Source organism: Mirounga angustirostris, unplaced genomic scaffold (genome assembly GCF_029215605.1).
Source record: "Mirounga angustirostris isolate CCGP_5_RB_7025 unplaced genomic scaffold, mMirAng1.0.hap1 SCAF_6, whole genome shotgun sequence".
In the NCBI taxonomy this organism is placed as follows: domain Eukaryota; kingdom Metazoa; phylum Chordata; class Mammalia; order Carnivora; family Phocidae; genus Mirounga; species Mirounga angustirostris.
In genome coordinates this window covers 37,456,444-37,470,357 of record NW_026991714.1, presented here as the reverse complement: position 1 = coordinate 37,470,357, position 13,914 = coordinate 37,456,444, and the positions used below count along the sequence as shown (strand labels likewise).

The 13,914-nt window shown below is 42.0% G+C and overlaps 1 long non-coding RNA gene across 2 annotated transcripts in view; it reads left to right on the top strand.

Moving 5' to 3' along the window:
- Positions 1 to 3,676: 3,676 nt before the first annotated feature.
- Positions 3,677 to 13,914, top strand: part of LOC123846105 (uncharacterized) — a 61,435-nt gene continuing 51,197 nt past the window's right edge. The window contains exons 1-2 of one of the 2 annotated variants that reach the window (XR_006791186.1): positions 3,677 to 3,888; positions 4,308 to 4,654. This is a non-coding gene — a long non-coding RNA (uncharacterized LOC123846105). Of the gene's footprint in view, positions 3,889 to 4,307; positions 4,655 to 13,914 lie in introns of those variants that run through there. The other variant, XR_008506272.2, reaches the window with a different exon arrangement.

Here is a 13,914-nt window from a genome sequence, read left to right as displayed (position 1 = left end):
ACCTTCTTTCTCTCTCTCCACACCCCAGATGCCACACACACACACACACACATTTACACACTTTCTCTCCATGCCCCCAGCTTCCTTCCCCAGCCACCCAAACATCACACATTTTTCCAGGGCTTAGCTCTGTCCTCTGTTCACACACCTGCTGCCCTCATAGACTGTGAGCCCTTCCTTGAGGACGGAGTCCAAACCATGCTCATCTTTGTGTTCCCGGTTTTTAGCACGGTGCCTGGCACCCAGTAGGTGCTTCATCACATGAATGGAATCGAGAATCTAGATCTTCCCTAGCCAGCAAGGCCAGGCTCAAATTATGCCTTTCCTAAGTCTTCCCAGACTCCCGCCAGGAAACATTCCTGCCATCTCAGAACCCTGTATCCTATATCGTCTGTAAATTGTTACTTCTCTCATATATATATATTATATATATTTGGTAAGATTGAAAAAATTTGTCCTTTGAAACTATAATATGTTTTCAGGAAGTAACACTTTTTACCCCCTCTCTGCCCTGACCAGACTTTGGTTTTGTTTAGGAACTATTGTTGATTAGTCAACTGGTCCTTTAGGACACCAACACCAATTATTTTAAAGTCTCTTCGTTCATAGAGAAAATGTAGCCAAAGACTGACTTCATTTATCCCCTGTTAAGAAGCCCAGCGTTTCTGCAAGATGAATGCTCTATATTCAGAGGTTGTAGGGAAGCCACGGGCTAATAGAATAAAAAGGCCTGGCCCTGGGCCCTGGCCACCTTCTCCATTGTCTGTCCTTCTGCTGGGCCCCTTTCCAGGCTGGGCTGTTTCCCTTCCCAGGGCCAAAGGATTCAGATTTATAAATTGAAGTCCTCTTTGATTTTTCTGGGGATAATCCTTTCAGTGTCTGGTTTTCTGCTGTCCCAATAATACTTCGTCAACAAGGCTGGTAGCTCTCTACCTTACCACGGCCCTATGGCCCTAAGTGGGGAAATTCATATACACTGCTTCTTTCAAAGTGACCTTGGAGAAACTTTTTTTTTCTTTCATTTATTTATTTATTTTTTTAGTTTCACTATTTCAGAAATTCTAAAATGCAGATCTGGAGAAGGAGAAGGATATGTAGAAAAACTCTCACGTAGCTTCCACCTGCCACTTCTTTGTATCACCAGCTACCTGAAGAGTCCAGTTGCCTGGAGGCCTTTGGCCAGGATGGTGGTGTGCGAGACAGTGTTCCTGAGCTGCCGGCTGGAACAGCATCCAAGTGGCCTCAGGGTTGGAGCGAGCCAATGGGAAAGCAGCTGGTGTCTCTACCATCGCTCTCCCTCCCCCTCTATGACCCCGTCTTATCCTCCGTAGCCATCCTGACACAAACTACCCCTCAAAGGCTTTGGTAGAGGGCCAAGTATTTGTTAGTTGATGGGAAGGAGTCTGGTTTCCATGTCAGATTGACATTGGTAAAGGCCCCCTCCCACAGCCTCTCTTGCCCATATTCTTCACATGCTTGGAACGGAGTGTTTGAGATAGGAATCCAAATCCACACAGCTGTTCAGAGTCAAGCAGTGGTGAGGAGTTGAGAATAAGAGGGCAAGGTCTGGGACCACTTGCTGGATAGATGGACACACGTGGGTCCGGGCCAGCCTAGGAAGGTTGACCAAAGGTGGGCTCATCCCAGTCCAAGAAACCAGGAGCATTTCCTAGGCAGTCAGCGAGGAGGCCAACAGCATCTTGGGGTTTCAACAGGTATGGGACCTCAAGCTGGGGGTCTAGGTCCTGGGGCAGGAAATAAACTATTGGATCTCATAAAAGGAATTCTGAACTATCAAGCAGGGGCTTGGTTAAAACAGAATATTATAAAGCAGATTGATAACAAGGAGTCAAGATACTGAAGTTAAATCTTGCTCACCAGCCACAGAACTGCCTTGGTGGTGGGCTGTAAGTGGAGAGCCTAGAGCCAGGCCTGGCACCAGACCCTGGCAGGACTTGACTCGGCAGGTGGAACCCTCCCTTTTCTAGGTGACCAGTACCAGAAGGACAAGGACCATGTGTGGTTCGCTCTCCACTCAGTAAGTGCCTGACACATAGCAGATGCTGAATAAATACTCAATGAATTGATGACCCTTGTGTAAGTTGTTGGGGAGAACAATGAGGATGCCGGGCACAGCCTTCTATCAGAAGAGCAGAGTCAGTCTTTGTCCTGCAGGGAGCACTGTTACCAGAGCTCTGTCTGGACCCTTCCAACTCTAGCTTCCGAATTTCTTTTAACAAACACGTATAATGCTCGCCACAGTCCAGCAAAGTCAACTAACTTAATTCTCAAACAACTCTATGAGGTAGGTACTTTTATTAGCCCCATTTTATGGATGCGGACGCAGAAGCCCAGAGAAGTCAAGTGACTTGACCAAGGTTTCACAATAACCAATAAATGATGGAGTCTGGTTATGAAACCAGGCATTCTGACTCTAAAGCCTGTGCTCATGTTGACTAGCCTTTAGGGGATCCAGACCTATCACTATCCATGATTTGAGAGCTATGTAGCACCGATCTCTGTGACCTTCCTAAAGCCATTCACTACTCATAAGCATCCTGGTAAGTCTGAGCTGCTGGCCGTGGCTACCAGATATGGAAATGATTCCCACTGCCTTTGCAGGTCTCTGAAATGCAAATGAAACACAGCTTGGTAAAGCATTGCCTTGTAGAACTCCTCCCTGGGCCTGGACTGTGTCGGGGCCAGCTTCATTGGGCTGGTGGCTGTGCAGTCACACAGCTCTCTGTGCTCAGAAGGACCTGCTTGGTTTACGCTCTTCTGTCACCATCTTGGAATTCCTAATAATTTTTGAACAAGGGTCCTGGGATCGTTACTTTGCACAGAGCCCTGCAAATGATGTAGCGGGTCCTGCCTGTGTTTCTATGTTGTCCATCCTGCCTGTGTTTCTGTGATTTCCTTTCACTCACTCTCCCTTTCTTGCTTGCGGGAATCAGTCTCTTATATCTCCATAAATTTGGGGTGCCTGGGTGACTCAGTCGGTTGAGTGTCATGATTTCAGGGTCCTGAGATCAAGCCCTGTGTTGGGCTCTGTGCTGAGCGTGGAACATGCTTGATATTCTCTCTCTCTCTCTCTCCCGCTGCCCCTCCCCCTGCTCTCTCTCTCTCTCTCTCTCACTCTCTAAATAAATAAATAAATAAATAAATAAAATCTCAAAAAAATATTTCCGTAAATTCCTCTCATGCTTAGGTGTTAAGAGAGCATGCAGGACAAATCCAGTTTTTTAAGAGTCTCTTATCTTAATCTGCTTCCCCGAAGCCAATTCGAATCTTTTTTTTCATAAGATCTTTGATGCTGATACTCACGCCATTCCTCCCACCCTCTCCTCAAACTGAGATCTTAATCTTTCAGCTCCCTGCCCAACCAGGAGCAAGATAAAGGCAGTGAGGCGGAGGTGGGTTGTCAGCAAAGAGACTCCTGATTAAAAGGGAATGTCCATAGTGTTACAAGATAAACTGAGGCCTGTTAAACTGTTTAGGAGTTTCTTTAAACAAAGATCAATTTGGATTAGGCAGCACCAAACCAGAAGTGGTTAGAAGTGCTCCACCAACAGGAGGAAAGATTTATATGTAGAAAAGTACAAAAACAAAGAAAAAATTATTTGACTGGCCGTAGCTTAAAGCCGAGTAAGCTGCTTGTGATTGGTTGTCCTTAGCGTTTTGATTTCATAACCTTGAGGCATTTACAGGCTTAGATTTTGGGTTTGCTTCCGTAGGCTGCCAGGACATCAGAGCCACATAAGTCTAATGGTCTCCTGGTTTAATTAATTTAACAGTAGTCTAGATTAAAAGAGATTTAAGAGAAATGTTGACCAAATTAATGTGTGGGCTTTGTTTAGATCCTGATTCAACTAAACCAACTGTAAAAAGGTAAGTCTTTGATGATCAAGAAACATTGAATATGGACTGGGTATTAAATGATATTGAGGAATCATGCTTTATTTTGCAGGGTGTGTAACAGGCGTTGTGGTTATGTAAGAAAATGCCCTAATTTCTTTTCGAGATGCATACTGAATTATTTAGGAGGGTTATGACATGGTATCTGGGATTTGCTTTAAAATGCTTTAGGGGAAAGAAGGGTTGGAGAGGGAGGGAGATGAAAGAACTATGTTATGTTTGGAAGTTGTTATAATAAATAGTTAAACATGAAAGAGAGGGAGAGAGAGCATCTAGACCACAATGTCACCAGAAGAGCAGAAGCAGATGTTTACTGTTGTTCTCTTGTATTGGCTCAGGGGAGTCTGAGCTCTAAATGAGCTGTTTTTTGTGTTTTGTTTTTATGTGTGTAGATGACGCTCAACTTGGCGATGTCCTCTGAAACATCATCTTCTAGAGCTGGTTCAGTGATAGTGGGAATGGCTCCGCCCAACCATCCTCACTCCTCCTGCTTGTTCCCTCTTGTGAGTAAGAGTTTATGAGGATACCAGTAGAACAGGAGCTACAGAGGCTCAAACTCGTGACCTTGACTTATTAGCCTCCTTCCCTCATTTCATCACATCCAAATCCTGTTCCTTCCCCGGGCCTCGTTCCCATGCGGCCTCCTCTGTGAAGCCTTCTGTAACCAGCTGGCCTGGCCTGATCTCTTTGTCCTCATCTCCCACGGCAATTACAGTCCAGCACCTGGCATTTAACCCTCTATTTGGTCCTGAGTTGTTCTTGGATAATTTTGCGCAAGCTATTCTTCTCTCCCCAGCTGATTGCAGTTTCCCCTGCCTTCCACCCCGACAGAGTTCAGCGTGCTCTGAACAGCTCTGTTCCACACTGAGCCAATTGGAGGCCATTTGTGTGTATGTTCATTCACTCATTCTTCCACTACTGAGCAGCTACTCTGTGCTAGGCATGGTGCTAGATGCTGGGGATTTGACATCGAACAAGATAGACCTGGTCTCTGCCCAGGAGCGCTTTCTGCTGAGAGGGAGAAATGACATTAAATAAGCACACAACAAAGTAATTCCTAACAGTGGCGGCAACTGCGGTGAAGGCAGAACCCACGGTGCTCTGAGTATGCAGAACAAGAGACCTGGACTGCTCTGAAGAGTCAGGGAGGCTCCCCATAAGGAAGTGACTTTAGGAAAGGACTTGAAGGAAATGTAGTAATTAGCCTGGCAAGGAGGTGGGGAGGAGCATTCCAAGCAGAGGAGACAGCACAGAAGAGGCTCCTGGGGGAAGGAGTTTGGCATTCTAGAAGTCCAGTTTTACTGACATGCAGAGACCAAGATTGAACAGAAGCATACTTCTTGAGTTGAAATGAATTTTTCACACACTGGAACTGGGTTCTCATTACCACATGAAGTAGATTATTGCGGTAATAGCCTCCCATTTGTTCTTGTCTCCCTGCATACATGCCTCTGCAATGTGATTCTATCCTTTTCCCACAAGCAGCAGAGTCTGTTTCTCTATCTGCTGAATCTGGGCTTGGCTGTATGACCTTATCTGACAAATGGGACACTAGCAAATTTGACAAGGAAGAGGCTCTTGCTGATGGGAACTCTGTATCACCAGGTGAGCAAGCCTGGTCCTGCTTCACTGAGGATGAGAGGCACTATATGGAAAGAGGCTCTGGCCACCCCTTGGTCCAGCATTCCACTTGAGGCCCCCAGATATACAAATGAGGCCATCCCAGACCATCTAGCCCCAACCAAACCAACCAGACCAGAAGAACCACCCAACCAACCCACAGAATCATGAACTATAAAAAATATTTGTTATTTTAAGTCACTAAGTTTTGGGGTAGTTTGTTGTGAAAAGCTAAGTGATACAGCGTCTTTACATGTCACATCTTAGATACTCCTACAACCAACTGTGTCCTACATTCAAAGTGTTTGTTGGGGCACAATAATAATTAAAATTTAAAGGTTATAATCTAGTGGGGGAGATGTCTTACTTGTAAAGTGCTAAGTAACACTGAAGTTCAAAATGAGCAAATAAAAATACAAAAATACTTAGCACTTTACAAGTAAGTGAGTTCTATCAAAGTAAGTGAGTACTATTTTACAAGTAAGTGAGTTCTATCAATAGTGCTATGGGAATAAGGAGGAAGAAGTGGTTCCCAAGGCAGAGAAAATTTCTGTAGGAGCTGGAACTTCAACTTGGTCTTAAAAGGTACTGATTTAATCTTAGGTGACTGGAGAGGAACAGGGGGGTGGGATCTCTAAGACAGAGGAAGAATGCAAATAACATGTTCAGGAAACTGGTGGCCAAAGCATAAAGGAAATCAATGAGAGATAAAGTTGGAATGAGGGGAGGCCAGGCTATCGAGAGCTGGAAACCTGGGGTTAGAGTTGATAGATTTAGCAAATAAAAATACAGGGTGCTCAGCAATACTTGGGCCATGCTTATACTAAAAAATTACTTGTTGCTTATTTGAAGTTCAAATTTAACTGGAAGTTCCGGTTTTTATCTGGTCACTCTAGCGGGAGTGGCAAACTCAACTGCCTAGAGAAGGAGATAAAATGAATGAGTAACATGGGCAGGGTGTAAGGCAATAGAGTGGGGTGGGGACCATGGCAAAACAGTAAGAGCACACTTATTCCACTGAGGGGATCAGGTCGACTTTGCTGTTGCCAACTGTTGCCATGTGAACATACAGGTCCAACATTTCCAACTCTCCCAATTTTCCCAAGAGAAGTTGAAACTTTGCATTTCTATGTGAAATCCCCTAATTCTTTAACATAAATGAATATTTCATTTTTAAAAAAAATTTTATTTTATTTTATTTATTTTATTTTATTATGTTATATTAGTCACCATACAATACATCATTAGTTTTTGATGTGGTGATCCATGATCTGTTGTTTTTGTATAACACCCAGTGCTCCATGCAGTACGTGCCCTCCTTAATATCCATCACCGGGCTAACCCATCCCCCACTGCCCTCCCCTCTAAAACCCTGTTTGTTTCTCAGAGTCCATAGTCTCTCATGGTTCATCTCTCCCTCCGATTTCCCCCCCTTCATTTTTCCCTTCCTTCTCCTAATGTCCTCCATGCTATTCCTTATGTTCCTCAAATAAGTGAAACCATATGATAATTGACTTTCTCTGCTTGACTTATTTCACTTAGCATAATCTCCTCCAGTCCCATCTATGTTGCTGTAAAAGTTGGGTATTCATTCTTTCTGATGGCTGAGTAGTATTCCAATGTATATATGGACCACATCTTCTTTATCCATTCGTCTGTCGAAGGGCATCTCGGCTCTTTCCACAGTTTGGCTATTGCGGACGTTGCTGCTATGAACATTGGGGTGCATATGGCCCTTCTTTTCACTACATCTATGTCTTTGGGGTAAATACCCAGGAGTGAAATTGCGGGTCATAGGGTAGCTCTATTTTTAATTTTTTGAGGAACCTCCACACTGTTTTCCAAAGTGGCTGTACCAACTTGCATTCCCACCAACAGTGTAAGAGGGTTCCCCTTTCTCCACAACCTCTCCAACATTTGTTGTTTCTTTCCCTGTCCATTTTTGCCATTCTAACTGATGTAAGGTGGTATCTCAGTGTGGTTTTGATTTGGATTTCCCTGATGGTTAATGATGATGAACATTTTTTCATGTGTCTGTTAGCCATTTGTATGTCTTCTTCAGAGAAGTGTCTTTTCATTTCTTCTGCTCATTTTTTGACTTGATTATTTGTTTTTTGGGTGTTGAGTTTGAGAAGTTTCTTTATAGATCTTGGATACCAGCCCTTTATCTGTAGTGTCATTTACAAGTATCTTCTCCCATTCTGTGGTTTGCCTCTTTGTTTTATTGACTCTTTCCTTTGCTGTGCAGAAGCTTTTTATCTTGATGAAGTCCCATAAGTTCATTCCAAAATCCTCAACAAAATCCTAGCTAATAGGATCCAACAATACATTAAAAGGATCATTCACCACGACCAAGTGGGATTTATCCCCGGGATGCAAGGGTGGTTCAACATTCGCAAATCAATCAATGTGATAGAACACATTAATAAGAGGAGAGAGAAGAACCATATGGTCCTCTCAATTAATGCAGAAAAAGCATTTGACAAAATATAGCATCCTTTCCTGATTAAAACTCTTCAGACTCTTCAGAGTATAGGGATAGAGGGAACATTCCTCAAGTTCATAAAATCCATCTATGAAAAACCCACAGCGAATATCATCCTCAATGGCGAAAAGCTGAGAACCTTTCCCTTAAGATCAGGAACACGTCAAGGATGCCCACTCTCGCCACTATTGTTCAACATAGTACTAGAAGTCCTAGCAACAGCAATCAGACAACAAAAATAAATAAAAGGTATTCAAATTGGCAAAGAAGAAATTAAACTCTCTCTTTTCGCAGATGACATGATACTTTATGTGGAAAACCCAAAAGACTCCACCCCCAAAATTACTAGAACTCATACAGCAATTCAGTAATGTGGCAGGATACAAAATCAATGCACAGAAATCAGTTGCTTTCTTATACACTAACAACGCAACTGTAGAAAGAGAAATTAGAGAAACGATTCCATTTACAATAGCACCAAAAACCATAAGATACCTCGGAATAAACCTAACCAAAGAGGTAAAGGATTTATACTCTAGGAACTACAGAACACTCATGAAAGACATTGAAGAAGACACAAAAAGATGGAAAAATATTCCATGCTCATGGATTGGAAGAATAAACATTGTTAAAATGTCTATGCTACCCAGAGCAATCTATACCTTCAATGCCATCCCGATCAAAATTCCAATGACATTTTTCAAAGCGCTGGAACAAAAAATCCTAAAATTTGTATGGAATCAGAAAAGACCCCGAATCACCGAGGAAATGTTGAAAAAGAAAAACAAAGCTGGGGGCATCACGTTGCCCGATTTCAAGCTATATTACAAAGCTGTGATCACCAAGACAGCATGGTACTGGCACAAAAACATACAGACCAATGGAACAGAATAGAGAACCCAGATATGGACCCTCAACTCTATGGTCAAATAATCTTCAACAAAGCAGGAAGAAATATGCAATTGCGAAAAGGCAGTCTCTTCAATAAATGGTGCTGGGAGAATTGGACAGCCACATGCAGAAGAATGAAATTCGACCATTTCTAACAGCATACACAAAGATAAACTCAAAATGGATGAAAGACCTCAATGTGAGACAGGAATCCATCCAAATCCTAGAGGAGAACATAGGCAGTAACCTCTATGACAGCAACTTCTTTCAAGATACATCTCCAAAAGCTAGCGAAACAAAAGCAAGGATATTTCAATATTTAAAAAAATCCGTGTGGGCCAAGCAAAACATGTCTGTCAGCTGTGTCTAGTCTGAGGACCTCTGGTTTTCAACCTCTATTTTAAGTCTCAAATACCTAGATTTTTTTTCTTTTTTACTGCAGTAGTATATGTCTGTAAAAAATTCAAACATCAAAACATTAAGGTGAATGTGAAAGCTTTCTTCCCTCTCTTTTCCTCAAAATCCTATTCCCTTCCCCCGAGGTAGGCCCTGTCAACAGTCTGGGCACATAAGCTAAGGATTTTGAACTTTATAACCTGGAAGCTGGGGTAAAGACAGAATCACAAATTCTAGGTACATATTCTAGTAGACCTTTTGCATCTATGTACAAAGAGGTATGTGTGTAAAGAAATATGCACAAGGATGTTTATGGCTGTGAAAAATTAAAAATATCCTAATTCCCATTTTAGAACTGTGATATATTCATGACAAAATATAGCAGTTGAACTGAATTAACTAGATATTTATGTATCAAAGGGACAGATACTCAAAACGATCAGGTGAGTATAGAAAATACATTACACAAAATTACTTTATTTCTCTCTCTATCTTTCATCTATCGATCCAGTCCAAGTATAAAAACATGGACCAGATGGAAACCTGTCTAATTCCCTGTAATAATTTCCTATTACTTCTCTAACTAATTGGCACAAACTTAGTAACTTGAAAGAACACCACTGTATTATCTTACAGGTCCCAAGGTCAGAAGTCTTCATAGGTCAGCAGGGCTGTGTTCCTTCTGGAGGCTCTGCAAGAGAATCCATGCCTCTTCCAGCTCCTAGAGGCTGCCCACATTCCTTGGCTCTTGGCCACATCCCACCAACCTCTGCTTTCATCATCAGGTCTTCACTGACTCTGACATGCCCTCTAATAAAGACGCTTGTGATTACATTGGGCTCAGACGGATAACCCAGAATAATCTCTCCATCTCAAAATTCTTCATTTAGTTACATCTGTAAATTCCCATTTCTCACGTAAGGTAACAAATCCACAGTTTAGCACATGGATAGCTTTGCGGGGCCATTATTCAGTCATGATAGTGTTTATCTGAGGAGGGGGGGAAATAGGATTGGGGAGAAAAACTAAGAGAACTTCAACTTTGTCTGCCAGGTCTTATTTCTTTGCTTTAAAAAATCCTTTTGAGACAAATATATTAAATTGTAATTTTCTGGTTATGGGTGGTAAGTGTTAGTTACATTATCCTCTGTGTATACACTATTCCTTCTATTAATTTTTTTTCATAATTACCAAAAAAAAAAAGAGAGAGAGAGAAAGGGGGTTAGGAAGGGAATGTATTTTCTCCTAGTTCATAGCTATGAAAAGTGCTGTCCTGCTGTGTGAATCTATGAGGGAAGAATCAAGAAAGAAATCTAAGAAAGAGGAAAAAAGAAGGAAAGAAAGGAAAGAAGGAAGGAAGGAAGGGAAGAAGGAAGGAAGGGAAGAAGGAAAGAAAAAGAAGGAAGGAAGGGAAGGAGGAAAGAAGGAAAGAAAAAGAAGGAAAGAAGGAAGGAAGGCTTTTAGACCAGACAGAAGGGGCCATAGAGAGCAGCTAGGCCAGTGGTTGTCTAATAGCCCCCGGGAAAGCCTCACCTGGGGCAAAACTTCAAGGCGCTGCTGGGGCCAAGATTGGGCCCTTTAAAGGACCCCCTCCTTCTCCTACTCCACCCTTGTCTCTCCCACCGTCCCTTCAACCAAGGCACATCTGTTTTATCTGATTTTTATGATGGCGTTTTACACAAGATGTCATCATCCAAAAAGATGTTCTGTTAAGTAAATACATACTCGCACACACACATGCGTGCACGAATACACACTTAAACACCTGCACACATAGGCAGTTTGAAAACCACTAACCATTCCGTCCTTCATCATTGTGTGATTGGGGAGTCTGAAACTGGAAAAGACGAAGCGACTTGAGACTACATAAAAGGTGTTACTCTCAGCAAATCTCTTTGATTTGTGAGTCAGAGACCAAGCTGTTATAAACCCACAGAAGAAAGCCTTAAGATTTTCCAGTAACTGGAATTGTTTTATCTGAACACGTTTCCTGGAATCATGGATTCCTAGGACAGGGGTTTGGAGACAAGGAAGGAGGGGGTGTTTCTTGAGGAGGAAAGATCCTTTGTACATCCTCCCTGCTTCCAGAAGTATACAGAAACTGCTGAAAAGAGGGTTATTAGGAAGGAAAGAATTAGTAATAAATCTTTAAATCTAAAATATAGTTTAAAAAATCTGGTTTCCCCAAAGCTCAAGTGGACACAGAGAGATATTTTCCCCTCTGCCTCCTTTTCTTCTCTTGCTTTTACGAAAGTATATGTTTTCCTTACTCTGTCTTTCCAAGTCTGCTTTTTGTCTCTCTCTGTTGTTTTACTCTTTTATTATTTTATTTTATTTGAAGTGAAAGGACGGGGCTGGAAGTCATCCCTCCCAGGCATGGGTGTGTGTGTGTGTGGTGGGGCCTCTATCCCAGAGGAGACTTTCTTTGCCTGTTGTGGAATGAAGGCTGTGTAGAAGTTCCAAGGATCCACCAACTCAGAGGAGAGCAGAACAGGTGACCAGTCAGCCTGAGAACACCTGCTTGGCAATGTGCTATGCAGCACAGAGCACGGTGTGAAGAGCTGGCATCCTCTACTGGAGGCGGTCAATCTCAAGCTTCTGAAGAGATTTTTTTTTTTTAAAGATTTTATTTATTTATTTGACAGAGAGAGAGAGAGCGACAGCAGGAACGCAAGCAGGGGGAGTGGGAGAGGGAGAAGCAGGCTCCCCACTGAGCGGGGAGCCCGATGTGGGGCTCAATCCCAGGACCCTGGGATCATGACCTGAGCCGAAGGCAGTCGCTTAACCAACTGAACCATCCAGGTGCCCCTCTGAAGAGATTTTTATCGGCACCGGTCAAGTAACTTGATTTCTGAGTGAAGAGTTGTATTAAGGTGTTGACCTCAAACCAGTTTGTATAGGTTAGTTTTGGGTGTAGTTGAGAGAACTGGTAACTAACATTTTTGGACCTATAACTGCTGGGTGGCCGCCATTGTCCTGGGCATTTGTAGACTGTAATGGGACCTGTTGGTGGCCTACTCAACTTCCATTTCTCCCTCTCTTCCTTGCTAACTGAACCCCAATTTTGTTCAACAGTTCTTTCCTTTTGAGGGTCAGAGAAAGGTGACCTGTCTCCAATTCCAAAGGTAGCTATTAATGGGTCTAAGCTAATTATGATATTTCCATTTCCCTTGACAGTGACTGGCTTAGGAAAGGTCACGTGATACGAGTCTGTCAGAAATCATCCTAATTGATGTTTATAGGTTAATTCACTTAGTCTTTAGCAGTGCCCGTAAGGTATCTATGTCCTTTTTTATAGGTTAAGAAATGCATTTAAGTTAATACAGCTGATAATCAGCTTAGCCCAAATTCAATCTAGCTCTAACTTCATGAAGATGGAAGCAGGCAGCACCCTGACAGCAAGGGCAGAATTTTGTTCACCAGCGTCTAGTCCAGTGCTTGGCACATGGTAGCCATTTTGAATAAATTAACCCAGATCCCGGGTTTATTTTATTACCTTATGCTACTACATTAGAAGTAACAGGTAACTTCTATTTCTTGCGGTATAGTAGTAGGCCAGATATCCTTAAAAATCCCATCACTACCAAATACATAAATTATCTAAAAATACTAAAAAAAATTTTAAACTTTTAAAATGTACTGTTGAACTGTTATGTTTGTGTATGTGTGTGCACACACACAAAGAAAAAGAAAAACTGAAAGGCAAAAAAATCAAAGCAATAGCAAATTTAGAGCCAGAAGCACCCTGAGGAAAATCTCTCAAATTCTAACAACCACAGAGCCCACAGAAGCTGAAGGATCAAATCAGAGACTCCATCTCAAAGCTGGGTTTCTGAAGGGCTGAACCACAGTGTGATTGGGGTACCTCCAAAGGGACTTAATAAAGAATCACTTGTGTTGGCTTTTGCTCTCAGTTTGAGAGAGAAAAAAAAAATGTCTCCTTGAGATATGAGTCACCATAAACCAGCCCTCAGCTCAGTTTGGGTTCCAGATTCACTCTACTTGCATATTCTGAAAATCTCCAGTTGAGAATTTTATTTAAATTGATCCTGTGTAGATAGTGATTCTGAGTGCCTAGAAGAAGCAAATGTTAAGTCCTCTCTGGAGGAAGGACACCACCCTCAGCCAGGCCTCGAAGTATTCCATCAAGGAAAGATCTAATAAATATAAACTCGCAGTTTTCAAAAGCAAATCATGAAACATACAAGGAAATAAAATGCCATGAGTGAGAGTCAACAGAAGAATAAGATTACAAAGATTTAAGATATCAGAATTGTCAAAGCAGAATATAAATTAAATATATTTAGTATCAATGGAATAAGGAAAAGAAAGAAGTCTTAGGGGTAGAAAAAAGGTGAGGGAATGAAGAGGATGTTCCACTTGTATTCTTTTTTAAAAAACATAGTTAAAAGATACTAATTACTCAAATAATACAAGGACATATGCATGTTTTAAAGATTCTAACCGTGCAGAATGTAAGGAAATTTGAAGTACAAAAAAGAATTTGCTAAGTGTCTCCAATAGAAAGCTATGCACGGTTTCGGGGATACCCTTTAGGATGATCTGATTCTAGCCTTTCATTGCCTTTGATTTGTTTTACAGCTCTG